This window comes from Anguilla rostrata, chromosome 1, assembly GCF_018555375.3.
Source record: "Anguilla rostrata isolate EN2019 chromosome 1, ASM1855537v3, whole genome shotgun sequence".
Classification (NCBI taxonomy): domain Eukaryota; kingdom Metazoa; phylum Chordata; class Actinopteri; order Anguilliformes; family Anguillidae; genus Anguilla; species Anguilla rostrata.
The window spans coordinates 8528525-8542956 of record NC_057933.1 but is presented as its reverse complement, the minus strand read 5'-3'; the positions used below and the strand labels follow the sequence as shown (position 1 = coordinate 8542956).

The 14432-nt window shown below is 42.6% G+C and overlaps 1 long non-coding RNA gene across 1 annotated transcript; it reads right to left on the bottom strand.

Annotated features, from left to right (window-relative positions):
• Positions 1 to 8939: 8939 nt before the first annotated feature.
• Positions 8940 to 12008, bottom strand: LOC135243219 (uncharacterized). The gene is made up of 3 exons (XR_010326585.1): positions 11951 to 12008; positions 9472 to 9604; positions 8940 to 9340 (listed from the first exon to the last, which is right to left on the bottom strand). It is a non-coding gene; the product is annotated as an uncharacterized LOC135243219 (long non-coding RNA).
• Positions 12009 to 14432: the final 2424 nt, after the last annotated feature.

Here is a 14432-nt window from a genome sequence, read left to right as displayed (position 1 = left end):
ATTCCGTGCCAAATATCTATCATAGAAGAGTTGTTCTGTCATAGAGAAGGGTTGTCATTGTTTTTTAAAATGAAGATCCTCACAAGGAGACCATATAACCTTACACACATAAGTGTTGAAACTGCGACGTCACTTCCTCCCTTTCTTGAGAGACCTTCGGATTTCAGTGGTTGAATTTTACTTGCTCTCTCAGCAGCACAGAGAAATCAACATGATCAGGCTGCTCAGTGTCTTCATCATAATACTGTACAGCCTCACAGGTAAATCATTTATAAAATAGTAATTAAATGACGAGAAATAACAAATGAAATTTTAATAATGTGGGTGACGAGGACAAGTCATAGCAGTTTATCCAGAAATCTTGGTTTGAATGTCAGTTGAGCTCCACCAGCTCACTCACGATGTGCGAGTGAAACACATGATGCTTGATTTCCTTTCCCTCCACAGGACTCTCATTCGGTAACAGCGTGCAGCAGTCTCCCTCCACCCTGCTGGCAGACCCTAGAGAGTCTGTGCAACTCAACTGCAGCCACAACATACAGAGCTATGACACAATACTGTGGTACCAGCAACCCCAGCAGGGAAATGGGATGAAGCTCCTTGGACGGGTCACTTATAAGAATGTAGAGATGGAGGGTGAAAAAAGATTCGACGTGAGTGGAGATGGTGAACGGCAGGCATTCCTTCACATCGACAGGCTGGCATTAACAGACAGTGCCGTGTATCTGTGCGCTGCGTGGATATCACAGTGATACAGGTCTCCTCTTACCCCTACAAAAACCACTTCCCCATCCTCTCTGTTCTCAAAACCATTCATCATAACTGCAAGTTTTTCATTTACTTTTTGAGCAACGAGCGTGCTGTTTTCTTTCTTTCTTGTGAATTCTCTCACTTTTTCTTTTCAGTTTTTGTCATTATTTTTTATGATGATTTTATGATGTCACTTCCTGCCCTCCCCATCCCAGAGAGTGCACTGAAGGCCACACTGTTGCATTTTTACTATATTCCCTCAGCAGCACTGAGTCAACACGATCAGACGTCTTCTTATTTTTGCTGTCTTTTTGCTCTCAATGAGAGGTAAGGCATCGTCTCTGGACAATTTCAGAGACCCAGTAGCCATCTCTACACACCTTGACAATGAATTTGATTGTAGACTTCCACATTCTATCCAATCTCTTATTAAGCCTGATGGGCAAGGTTACAATTAAAATTTGATTTTTGTTTTCCACAGGTGTGCAGAGTAAAGTCATTATGGCCCCCAGAATTCTCTGGGGTAATTTGGGGGACCCGGCCCAGATGAACTGCAGCCACACTTTGGGAGCAGCTTACGATCAGATGTACTGGTACAAACAGAACCCACTTGAGGGTATTCAGCTAATAGTTTTTACTTCTTATGCAAGCCCTGAATTTGGTGATGTTAGCAAAGAAAGGTATTTGGCAGAGAAAGCTGTGGCTGAAAGAGGCTCTCTCAAGGTGAAGAAGCTGGAGGCAGAAGACAGCGGCACATATTTCTGTGCAGTCAGTGAACACGGCCCTGCAGACTCATTGGCTTGGTGAACATAAACCTCCCCGTGCCAGTCTCACTGTGACAGGGGAGGAGCAGACCTGAAACGAAGCCAAGAACACAAACGGCAGTGAGGCTCTCCTGCAGGGGGGTGTAAAGCTTCATAAACAGACAGACATGTCATTTAAAAAATAAACTTTTCTCCTCTCTCCTCCTCCCCCCACCCCTTCCTCTCCAGAGAACATCCATGGGCAGCCATGCAGCGTTCTTCTCTCTCTGGCTCTGATGCAACAAGATGATCAGACTTGTCCTCACATTCACTGTGTCTCTGGTCTGTCTGGCAGGTGAGGTTTAACCCTTTGATGAGTAGGTTTTCTGGAATGTTTATTTCAAAATTCAAAGTCAGTGTTCTGGAACTCCATTGCTGTCAACTACCAGTGTTGATTGTTACATCAGCATTAGACTGTTCAGTTAACAACATTCTAATCACATATTTTGATATTCTTCACCTTAAAGAGTTAAAAGAGAGCCCTATATTGAGAGGACTTTGCTTTTGTCTTGGTGCTGTTGTGTGCACAATGAGACAGACACAATCACTTACAAGCTGATCAGTGTGAGCGTCTCTTTGTTTTTCATCCTCTTCTTTATCGTTTAGCAGAACTGACACGAAGCATCAATGTTCAGCTGCTCCCCGTCAGACTTCTCACAAGTACACTCACTACTGTCCCAGTGAGTTAATGGCTACTCAAATTTAATTGGGGCCGAATGATTAGTCGGCTGCAACTAGAGTTTTGTGTAGAAACTACTTCAATTTAATTTGCTTGTATATACTTTATTTGTGTGTGGTCACAATGGTTCAGAGTTCTGAGTGGGCAGAGACACTTTTCAGTTTCCTTATTCTATTGTGATGTCACTTCCTCTTTCATGAGATGGCTCAGTGCTGTTTAACTGATGCTGCTCTTTCTCAAGCAGTGAAGCAAGAAAATGATCCAACTGCTCCCCAGGCTAACAGCAGCCTTACTCTGGTTGACAGGTAAGGATTAATTCATCAGAAAGCAGAATAAACCAATCCTCGTTTACTTTTCTAGAAGAAGCTGTATATGTGTGTGGTGATTGAGCTCTTGAAGTATCTTCTTTCTCTGTGTCTGTAGGGCTGGCGCTCAGTAATACAGTTAATCAGTCTCCTGCTGAACTGACGATAGACTCTGGAGGATCCATGCAGCTCAACTGCAGTCATGCTATCCCATCTCAATACACCATACTGTGGTACCATCGAGCACCAGGGGACAGCGCCCTGACTCTGATGGGATATGTTTATTATAATGAACCAACCGTAGAAACCTTATATAAGGATCACTGCAGTTTGAGTGGAGATGGAACTAAGGCAGCATCTCTTCACGTCCCGAAGGTGAACTCCACCGACAGTGGAGTGTATTTCTGTGCAGTGAGTAGCACAATGCTTGCTGGTCCTTTTTCTTCACTACAAAAACAGACAGAGCCTCTTCAGAAACAGAGACTTGTTATTGCCTATAAAGAGCAGACCAACACACCTGCACAAAACCACTAAAATGTTCTTTCATTCCGTGCCAAATATCTGGCATAGTATGGCTGCTCTGTCATAGAGAAGGGTTGCCATTGGTTACTGGAATGACTTTACACATATACCTGTAAGTGTTGAAGTTGTGATGTCACTTCCTCCCTTTCTTGAGAGACCTTCGGATTTCAGTGGTTGAATTTTATTTGCTCTCTCAGCAACACAGAGAAATCAACATGATCAGACGTCTTCTTATTTTCGCTGTCTTTTTGCTCTCAGTGAGAGGTAAGGCGTCGTCTCTAGACAATATCTGAGACCCAATAACCATCTCTGCCAACATTAATGATGAAGTTGACTGGAGACAACCACATTCTTTCCAATCTCATATTTTGGCTTCATGAACAAGGTTACAATTTTATTTCTTTTTTCTATAGGTGTGCGGAGTAATGTGGCTATAACCCCCAAAATTCTCTGGGGTAATTTGGGGGACCCGGCCCTGATGAACTGCAACCACACCTTGGGAGTAGCTTACACTCAGATGTACTGGTACAAACAGAACCCACCTGAGAGTATTCAGCTCATAGTCTTTACAACTGTTGGTGGGAGCCCTGAATTTGGGGATTTTAGCAAAGACAGGTATGTGGCAGAGAAAGCTGTGGCTGAAAGAGGCTCTCTCACGGTGAAGAAGCTGGAGGCAGAAGACAGCGGCACATATTTCTGTGCAGTCAGTGAACACGGCCCTGCAGACTCATTGGCTGGGTGAACATAAACCTCCCCGTGCCAGTCTCACTGTGACAGGGGAGGAGCAGACCTGAAACGAAGCCAAGAACACAAACGGCAGCGAGGCTCTCCTGTAGGGGGCTGTAAAGCTTCATAAACTGAAACATCCCTTTTAAAAAAATATATATCACATTTTAAATAAGTTTGAAAAACAATTAAAGTGGTTAGTTTAAGTTTATTTGTTTAACCAATCCAAAAGATGGTTGAAGTGTTTGGCTTTTGCGTTTTATAGAAAAGGCAGTTAGTTACCTTATTCCACTGTGATGGAAATACTGCTGGAGATCACTAACAACAGGACAGGAGTATGAACTGAAAAATCCAAAGGTGACATAAGTGGACCCTCTACATATTGCAAATATAACATGAACAGGCCTGAAACTGCTATCTTACAGTCACCACTGTCCCAGCAAGTTAATGGCCACTTTAATTTTATTGGGGTCGAACAATTGGTTGGCTGCAACTAGAGTTTTCTGACAGAACTTGCTTATGTATTGAATTTATATATTATACATTATACTTTTTGTTTGTGTGTGTGTGTGTGTGTGTGTGTGTGTGTGTGTGCTTGCAATGGTTCAGGGTCCAGAGTGGGTAGAGACTCCAATTAATTGGTTACATTATTCCATTGTGATGTCACTTCCTGCTTCATGAGATGGCTCAGTGCTGTTTAACTGATGCTGCTCTTTCTCAAGCAGTGAAGCAAGAAAATGATCCAACTGCTCCCCAGGCTAACAGCAGCCTTACTCTGGTTGACAGGTAAGGATTAATTCATCAGAAAGCAGAATAAACCAATCCTCGTTCTGTTTTCTAGAAGATGTTGTACAGTATATGTGTGTGGTGATTCAGCTCTTTTTTCTCTGTATCCAGGGCTGGCGCTCAGTAATAAAGTTAATCAGTCTCCTGCTGAACTGATGAGAGACTCTGGAGGATCCATGAAGCTCAACTGCAGTCACGACATCCCATCTCAGACCACCATACTGTGGTACCATCGGGCAGCAGGGGACAGCGCCCTGACTCTGATGGGATATGTTTATTATAAGGACCCGACCGTAGAAACCTTATATAAGGATCACTGCAGTATGAGTGGAGATGGTTCAGCAGCAGCATCACTTCACGTCCCCAAAGTGAACTCCAACGACAGTGGAGTGTATTTCTGTGCAGTGAGTAGCACAATGCTTGCTGGTCCTTTTTCTTCACTACAAAAACAGACAGAGCCTCTTCAGAAACAGAGACTTGTTATTGCCTATAAAGAACAGACCAACACACCTGCACAAAACCACTAAAATATTCTTTCATTCCATGCCAAATATCTGGCATAGTATGGCTGCTCTCTCATAGAGAAGGGTTGCCATTGGTTACTGGAATGACTTTACACATATACCTGTAAGTGTTGAAGTTGTGATGTCACTTCCTCCCTTTCTTGAGAGACCTTCGGAATTCAGTGGTTGAATTTTATTTGCTTTCTCGGCAACACGGAGAAATCAACATGATCAGACGTCTTCTAATTTTCGCTGTCTTTTTGCTCTCAGTGAGAGGTAAGGCGTCGTCTCTAGACAATATCTGAGACCCAGTAGCCATCTCTGCCAACATTAATGATGAAGTTGACTGGAGACAATCACATTCTTTCCAATCTCATATTTTGGCTTCATGAACAAGGTTACAATTTTATTTCTTTTTTCTATAGGTGTGCGGAGTAATGTGGCTATAACCCCCAAAATTCTCTGGGGTAATTTGGGGGACCCGGCCGAGATGAACTGCAGCCACACCTTGGGAGCAACTTACAATCAGATGTACTGGTACAAACAGAACCCACCTGAGGGTATTCAGCTAATAGTGTTTACAACTTCCTATGCAAGCCCTGAATTTGGGGATTTTAGCAAAGACAGGTATGTGGCAGACAAAGCTGTGGCTGAAAGAGGCTCTCTCAGGGTGAAGAAGCTGGAGGCAGAAGACAGCGGCACATATTTCTGTGCAGTCAGTGAACACGGCCCTGCAGACTCATTGGCTGGGTGAACATAAACCTCCCCGTGCCAGTCTCACTGTGACAGGGGAGGAGCAGACCTGAAACGAAGCCAAGAACACAAACGGCAGCGAGGCTCTCCTGCAGGGGGGTGTAAAGCTTCATAAACGGACAGACATGTCATTTAAAAAATTAACTTTTCTCCTGTCTCCTCCCCCACCCCACCCCTTCCCCTCCAGAGAACATCCATGGGCAGCCATGCAGCGTTCTTCTCTCTCTGGCTCTGATGCATCAAGATGATCAGACTTGTCCTCACATTCACTGTGTCTCTGATTTGTCTGGCAGGTGAGGTCTAACCTGTTGTAGAGTAGGTTTTCTGGATTGTTTTTTTTCAAAATTCAAAGTCAGGGTTCTGGAACTCCATTGCTGTCAACTACCAGTGTTGATTGTTACATCAGCATTAGACTGTTCAGTTAACAACATTCTAATCACGTATTTTGATATCCTTCACGTTAAAGAGTTGAGAGAGACCCCTATATTGAGAGGACTTTACTTTTTTCTTGGTGCTGTTGTGTGCACAATGAGACAGACACAATCACTTACAAGCTGATCAGTGTGAGCGTCTCTTTGTTTTTCATCCTCTTCTTTATCGTTTAGCAGAACTGACACGAAGCATCAATGTTCAGCTGCTCCCCGTCAGACTTCTCAAAAACCCTGGAGAGTCCTCCGCTCTCAGCTGCAGCTGTGATGACCCGAGCTACGTTCGCATGTACTGGTACCAGCAGCCTGAAGGGGAAGGAAGGCTGAAGCTCATTGGCACCCTTTACCGACAGAGCCTCACCCCTGGAGACCGTTTCATTGACAGGTTTAAGATATCAGGAGATGCAACGAAAACAGGAACGCTGGAGATATCCAACCTGACGTCTGAAGATGCTGCAGTTTATTTCTGTGCCATGAGCATAGCACGTTGCTGCAGACGCCCCTCTCATCTTTGCAGAAACCTCTTTCTTAGCTGCAATCGCCCTTACAGTTGAAAGCACACCTGCACGGCTTCAAATGTGGTTTTGATTGTGTTTTTCCTTTGCTGCAAATTAACAATGTAGTATAACAAGATATACTGATGAATGAACACAAACAACAGGACAGTAGTATGAACTGTCAAATCCAAAGGTGACTTAAGTGAACCCTCTAGATACTACAAATATAACAGGAATGTACCTGAAACTACTAACCTTTTCCATCTCACAAGTACACTCACTACTGTCCCAGTGAGTTAATGGCCACTGAAATTTAATTGGGGCCGACTGATTAGTCGGCTGCAACTAGAGTTTTGTGTAGAAACTACTTCAATTTAATTTGCTTGTATATACTTTATTTGTGTGTGGTCACAATGGTTCAGAGTTCTGAGTGGGCAGAGACACTTTTCAGTTTCCTTATTCTATTGTGATGTCACTTCCTCTTTCATGAGATGGCTCAGTGCTGTTTAACTGATGCTGCTCTTTCTCAAGCAGTGAAGCAAGAAAATGATCCAACTGCTCCCCAGGCTAACAGCAGCCTTACTCTGGTTGACAGGTAAGGATTAATTAATCAGAAAGCAGAATAAACCTAACCTGGTTCAGTTTTCTGGCAGAAGCCTTATATGTGTGTGGTGATTCAGCTCTTGAAGTATCTTCTTTCTCTGTGTCCGCAGGGCTGGCGCTCAGTAATAAAGTTAATCAGTCTCCTGCTGAACTGACGATAGACTCTGGAGGATCCATGCAGCTCAACTGCAGTCATGCTATCCCATCTCAATACACCATACTGTGGTACCATCGAGCACCAGGGGACAGCGCCCTGACTCTGATGGGATATGTTTATTTAAAGTCTCCGACCGTAGAAACCTTATATAAGGATCACTGCAGTTTGAGTGGAGATGGAACTGAGGCAGCATCTCTTCACGTCCCAAAAGTGAACTCCAATGACAGTGGAATGTATTTCTGTGCAGTGAGTAGCACAATGCTTGCTGGTCCTTTTTCTTCACTACAAAAACAGACAGAGCCTCTTCAGAAACAGAGACTTGTTATTGCCTATAAAGAACAGACCAACACACCTGCACAAAACCACTAAAATATTCTTTCATTCCATGCCAAATATCTGGCATAGTATGGCTGCTCTGTCATAGAGAAGGGTTGCCATTGGTTACTGGAATGACTTTACACATATACCTGTAAGTGTTGAAGTTGTGATGTCACTTCCTCCCTTTCTTGAGAGACCTTCGGATTTCAGTGGTTGAATTTTATTTGCTCTCTCGGCAACACAGAGAAATCAACATGATCAGACGTCTTCTAATTTTCGCTGTCTTTTTGCTCTCAGTGAGAGGTAAGGCGTCGTCTCTAGACAATATCTGAGACCCAGTAGCCATCTCTGCCAACATTAATGATGAAGTTGACTGGAGACAATCACATTCTTTCCAATCTCATATTTTGGCTTCATGAACAAGGTTACAATTTTATTTCTTTTTTCTATAGGTGTGCGGAGTAATGTGGCTATAACCCCCAAAATTCTCTGGGGTAATTTGGGGGACCCGGCCCAGATGAACTGCAGCCACACCTTGGGAGCAACTTACAGTCAGATGTACTGGTACAAACAGAACCCACCTGAGGGAATTCAGCTAATAGTGTTTACAACTTCCTATGCAAGCCCTGAATTTGGGGATTTTAGCAAAGACAGGTATGTGGCAGACAAAGCTGTGGCTGAAAGAGGCTCTCTCAGGGTGAAGAAGCTGGAGGCAGAAGACAGCGGCACATATTTCTGTGCAGTCAGTGAACACGGCCCTGCAGACTCATTGGCTGGGTGAACATAAACCTCCCAGTGCCAGTCTCACTGTGACAGGGGAGGAGCAGACCTGAAACGAAGCCAAGAACACAAACGGCAGTGAGGCTCTCCTGCAGGGGGGTGTAAAGCTTCATAAACGGACAGACATGTCATTTAAAAAATTAATTTTTCTCCTGTCTCCTCCCCCCCCCACCCCTTCCCCTCCAGAGAACATCCATGGGCAGCCATGCAGCGTTCTTCTCTCTCTGGCTCTGATGCATCAAGATGATCAGACTTGTCCTCACATTCACTGTGTCTCTGATCTGTCTGGCAGGTGAGGTTTAACCCGTTGTAGAGTAGGTTTTCTGGATTGTTTTTTTAAAAATTCCATTTCAGTGTTCTGAAACTCCATTGCTGTGAACTAGCAGTGTTGATTGTTACATCTGCTTTAGAATGTTCAATTAACAACATTAACACCGTATTTTGATATCCTTCACCTTAAAGAGTTAAGAAAGACCCATATATTGAGAGGACTTTGCTTTTGTCTTGGTGCTGTTGTGTGCACAATGAGACAGACACAATCACTTACAAGCTGGTCAGTGTGAGCATCTCTTTGTTTTTCATCCTCTTCTTTATCGTTTAGCAGAACTGTCACAAAGCGTCAATGTTCAGCTGCTCCCTGTCAAACTTCTCAAAAACCCTGGAGAGTCCTCCGCTCTCAGCTGCAGCTGTGATGACCCGAGCTACGTTCGCATGTTCTGGTACCAGCAGCCTGAAGGGGTAGGAAGGCTGAAGCTCATTGGTTCCCTTTACCGAGACAGATTCACCCCTGGAGACCTTTTCAGTGACAAGTTTCAGATATCAGGAGATGCAACGAAAACAGGAACGCTGGAGATATCCAACCTGACGTCTGAAGATGCTGCAGTTTATTTCTGTGCCATGAGCATAGCACGTTGCTGCAGACGCCCCTCTCATCTCTGCAGAAACCTCTTCCTTAGCCGCAATCGCCCTTATAGTTGACAGCACACCTGCACGGCTTCAAATGTGGTTTTGATTATATTTTTTTATATTTTTCCCCTGCTGCAAATGAATAATGTAGTATAACAAGATATACTGATGAATGAACACAAACAACAGGACTGTAGTATGAACTGTCAAATCCAAAGGTGACTTAAGTGAACCCTCTAGATACTACAAATATAATATGAATGTACCTGAAACTACTAACCTTTTCAATCTCACAAGTACACGCACGACTGTCCCAGTGAGTTAATAGCCACTTAAATTTAATTGGGGCCGACTGATTAGTCGGCTGTAACTAGAGTTTTCTGACAGAACCTGCTTAAATTTATTTTGCTTGTATATATTTTTTTTGTGTGTGGTCACAATGGTTCAGAGTTCTGAGTGGGCAGAGACACTTCTGTTAATCAGTTTCCTTATTCTATTGTGATGTCACTTCCTCTTTCATGAGGTGGCTCAGTGCAGGTTAAATGATGCTGCTCTTTCTCCAGCAGTGACGCGACAAAATGGTCCATGCGCTCGCCAGGCTAACGGGAGTCTTGCTCTGGTGGACGGGTAAGCATTCATTCTTCAGAAAGTGAGAGAAAAGCAATCTTGATACTGTTCATGTACGCGGTGATCAAGTTCTTGAAGTGTCTTCTATCCCTATGTCCGCGGGGCTGGCGCTCAGTAATAAAGTTAATCAGTCTCCCCCCGCCCTTCTGACAGCCCCTGGAGAGTCTGTGCAACTCAACTGCAGCCACAGCATACAGAAATATGACACAATACTGTGGTACCAGCAACCCCAGCAGGGGAATGGGATGAAGCTCCTTGGACGGGTTTATTATAAGAACGTAGAGATGGAGGGTGAAAAAAGATTCAACGTGAGTGGAGATGGTGAACGGCAGGCATTCCTTCACATCGACAGGCTGGCATTAACAGACAGTGCCGTGTATCTGTGCGCTGCGTGGATATCACAGTGATACAGGTCTCCTCTTACCCCTACAAAAACCACTTCCCCATCCTCTCTGTTACTGAACCTTCTGTCATAACTGTAAATACAGTATACTGTAAATGATCATTCTCCCTTGTGTTTTAAGCCTCACTCTTGTGTCACATCTCACTCAATGTGTAACATCTTTTAAAAGTTATGACAAATTTATATCAATTATATGCCTGCCTAGTTTTGCAAACTTACTTCCCTGATACAAATGCTAGTCAGTAATAATTCCATAGCAACATTTCAGAAAATTTAGCTGCATGCAGAAATTCTAAGATTTCAAGCACAAATAATCAGAAAACACTTTGAGTAACAGTCAAGATACACATACTAATAGGCAATGGGTTTGTGAATACTGGATGGGCAGTTGATAAGTTATGACTATTTTCTTGTCAGTGCATGATCTTTCAATGTGTTCATGAATCAAGGACATCAAAAATCAGCTTTTGAAATGAAAATGATGTCAATCATATGCTATGGCCTTCACAGTCACCAGATCTCAACCCAGTTAAACACCTATGGAAGATTTTGGACCAACGTGTTAGACAGCACTCTCCATCATCATCATCATCAAAACAGCAAATGTGGGAATATCTTTTGGAAGAATGCTGTTCCATCCCTCCAGTAGAGTTCCAGAGACTTGTAGAATCTATGCCAAGGCCTGATGAAGCTGTTCTGGCAGCTTGTGGTGCCCCAAATGCCTTCCTAAGACACTTTATGCTTGTTTTTCCTTAAATTTCTCAGCCATCTGTGTGTATATAGGTACATATATAGGCCTGGATTAAATCAACATTTGCGGATACATTCTGCACTTCGTTCTCCGCACTCGTGTTCATGGCAAATATCTGCAATGAGCAGATTGTAAACAAAATTGAAGTGCAGGTTTTGTTTTTTCTGGTTACTCTGAAAGTTAACACGGTCGATAACAGACTGGACTGGTGATATTGTTTGTTAAGCGCAGACTACTTGGTGATTAAAACGGATTTTTAACGGATAAATTCAATTTATGATTTAATCCCCCTAACACGGTATGAAGACACTGTGTGTTAGGCTACTTGCCATTTGATTAGTCTGATCGTTGGCACGCTTGATAAAAAAAGAAAATTACTAACGAAAACAGATTGAGATCAATGATTAGTTTAAAGGAAAGTTTTGCGCCCCACCAATTTTCAGCGCACCAGTCACCAGTCGCCGCTGAACAAAACGTTACGTTGGCTATGTGGGAAATATTCAATCCTAGCTTAGCTGCTGACCAGCAACCTGATGATTTTGCTCAAGCAATCAAAGTTGCCGTTAATAATAGCCGGCGTTCGTGGGGGCTGTTTATTCGTCTCTCTTTAAAATTTTGCATAGCTGAAATTACATGTTAATGAAATTACCTACCGCGTCTGCTTCCAAACAATCAACGATATTTTTCTTTCTGTGTCTGTCTATATAAACGACTGTTTCTCCTGAGTTTTTTTATTCATATTTTTTGATTGGTTGAGCGAGTAACTGGCTAGAGGGAACACATGGACTGGAGCATACGAAAAATGGACTGGATTGTCATAGTTATTTGTAAAACTGCCGGTCAAAATTATTGATTTATTTACCAAAGGGGGGTGGACGCCGTCCACCCGCGTCCACTCTCAACTTAACCCCTGCTTGCAAGTTAAAGTGAAGGATCTGTTTATTTAAACGCAGTCCGTGTTCATGCTGCACAATTTAATGTCAACGTGTCCAGTAGGAGGCAGTAGAGATGCACAGTCATACTGCAGCAGGCTAGTTTCCTGTTTGACTCCGGTATTCTGCGCTGGTTTGCTGTCGGTTCTTCCTCACCGCAGCAGAAAGCTATAGTACCTCGAGGAGTCGATGTTGCTGTGCTGTTCTTCGCTCTCTGTAGCCCAGGGAGCCAGCATGATTGTGAATGTGATTAGATTCACGTTGTCACTAGCCTGTCTTTCAAGTAAGATGCACTTTCACTACTGTGGTCAGAATTGTTTTTTTTTTTTTAACGTCATGTTTTTTGTTTGTTTGTTTGTTTTAACTGTGTCTGGTAATCAGTTCGTGTGTTTAACTGTGCCTTATAATCCGTCCCTCACCGCCGTCTTTCCACAGGTTCGGTCGTCTGCATCACGGTTCTGCAGTCTCCGCCCGAGCTTGTGCTCCACCGCGGGGAAGCCGTGACACTCACCTGCAGTCACGACGACAGCAACTTCGACAGATTATACTGGTACAAGCAGACGGACGGAGCAGGCCTCGAACTACAGGGCTACCTAAGCTTTAAACAACCGTACACGGAAGTTGGAAGTTTCAACGTAAGCGGAGACGGAGAGAAGGAGGGCTTTTTGAAGTCGTCGGCGGTGACGGCTGAGGAGAGCGGGGTGTATTTCTGCGCTGTCAGTAAAACACAGTGCTGTGCGTCTCCTCTCGGTTCGGCAGAAAACCCCCAAATCAACCACAATGCATTTCCCACCCGCTCTGAAAGCCCCCGTCCTGCTGAATTCAGGGATCCATTTCAATTCGTTCAATTCAGGATGTTAAATGAAAATAAATTAATAAGTGTAAAAATGTCCACGATGAATGAATGAATCAATCAATCAATCGATCGATCGATCAGTGAATTCAGTGAAATACAAGAAAATGCTTGGTCAGCCATTTATTATGAAATAATGTAGTGGATAAGTGGTTGATTGTCAAAAACATTGGGCTATTGTGAAATACTTTGGATCAGCCAATATCAATGACTAACCGTTTCTCTTGCTCTTAAACATAACCCTAATCTTGCCTCAATCCTCTTGGCACATTCCTGACCTAACCAAATTCTTTAATTCAATTAAATAAATACAAGAAAATGTTTTGTATGTGAATTATTATGGGAAATGTATTCAGTGGAAAAATGTCAAAATAGTTGGTAAGGTATAGATTTGTATCCCAAAATTGAAAAAGAAATTGGAACATCCAAAAGAAATGATTAAGCTTTGCAATAACCCTTTCCCTTGTTTTTAAACATAACCCTAATATTGCCTAAACCCTAACACTTGCCATGTATTTATTTATTTATTTATTTATTTTAAAGGGACACTTAGTAAATGCCTCGGAATTAGCTTGATACCTAAATTGATTCATTGATAACTAAATCAAATTGTTAACCGTAATCCTAATTGCAACCATAAACTCTATTTCTAGTTCTGAGAGTCATGTGATATGCAGGTTTTCCTTTAAATCGTATTTTTTTTTTTTTTTAAAGAAAAATGAACAGTTTCTTTCAATGAAATGTGTATTTGGATGTATATTCAGTGAAAAATATCAAAATACATAAGGTTATAGTCTTCATTCCCGAAAGTAAAAAAGGATCGTCCACAATCAATGACAAACCACTGCTAAGTCAAAAATTTGTGTTAGAGTTAAGATTAGAGTTGACCATGCAAGTTGCCGTGGTTTTTCACGTAAATGCTTGTACCTCTTTCGATGGTTTGATGAATATCAAACAACTTTTTAGATGATCACAGAAGATCTCACTGCAGTAACATTTCACCTTTAAAGGCCACATGGTGGTGCTAGAGAGTTCCTAACATTAAAAAATGTATTTTTTAAAATCAATGTTCATTCACAGAGGCGACAAAGTTACTGTACTGCTCCACAGAAGGGATCACACTCCGTACCATATTCATAAAAGTTGGCAAGGTGACACTACATCATGCTGAATTCCCTAAAGATAAGTAAAATTCACTACATTATCAAGTCAGTCTAAAAGCTGATGTACAGGTAGCAGTCCATTTCATCAGTAAGAGCACATGGACAATACAACATTTGCTTGAACCCCAAGAATTATTGAGTGTAACTATTATTATAAAAATTATTATTATTTTATTTTTGGGATAAA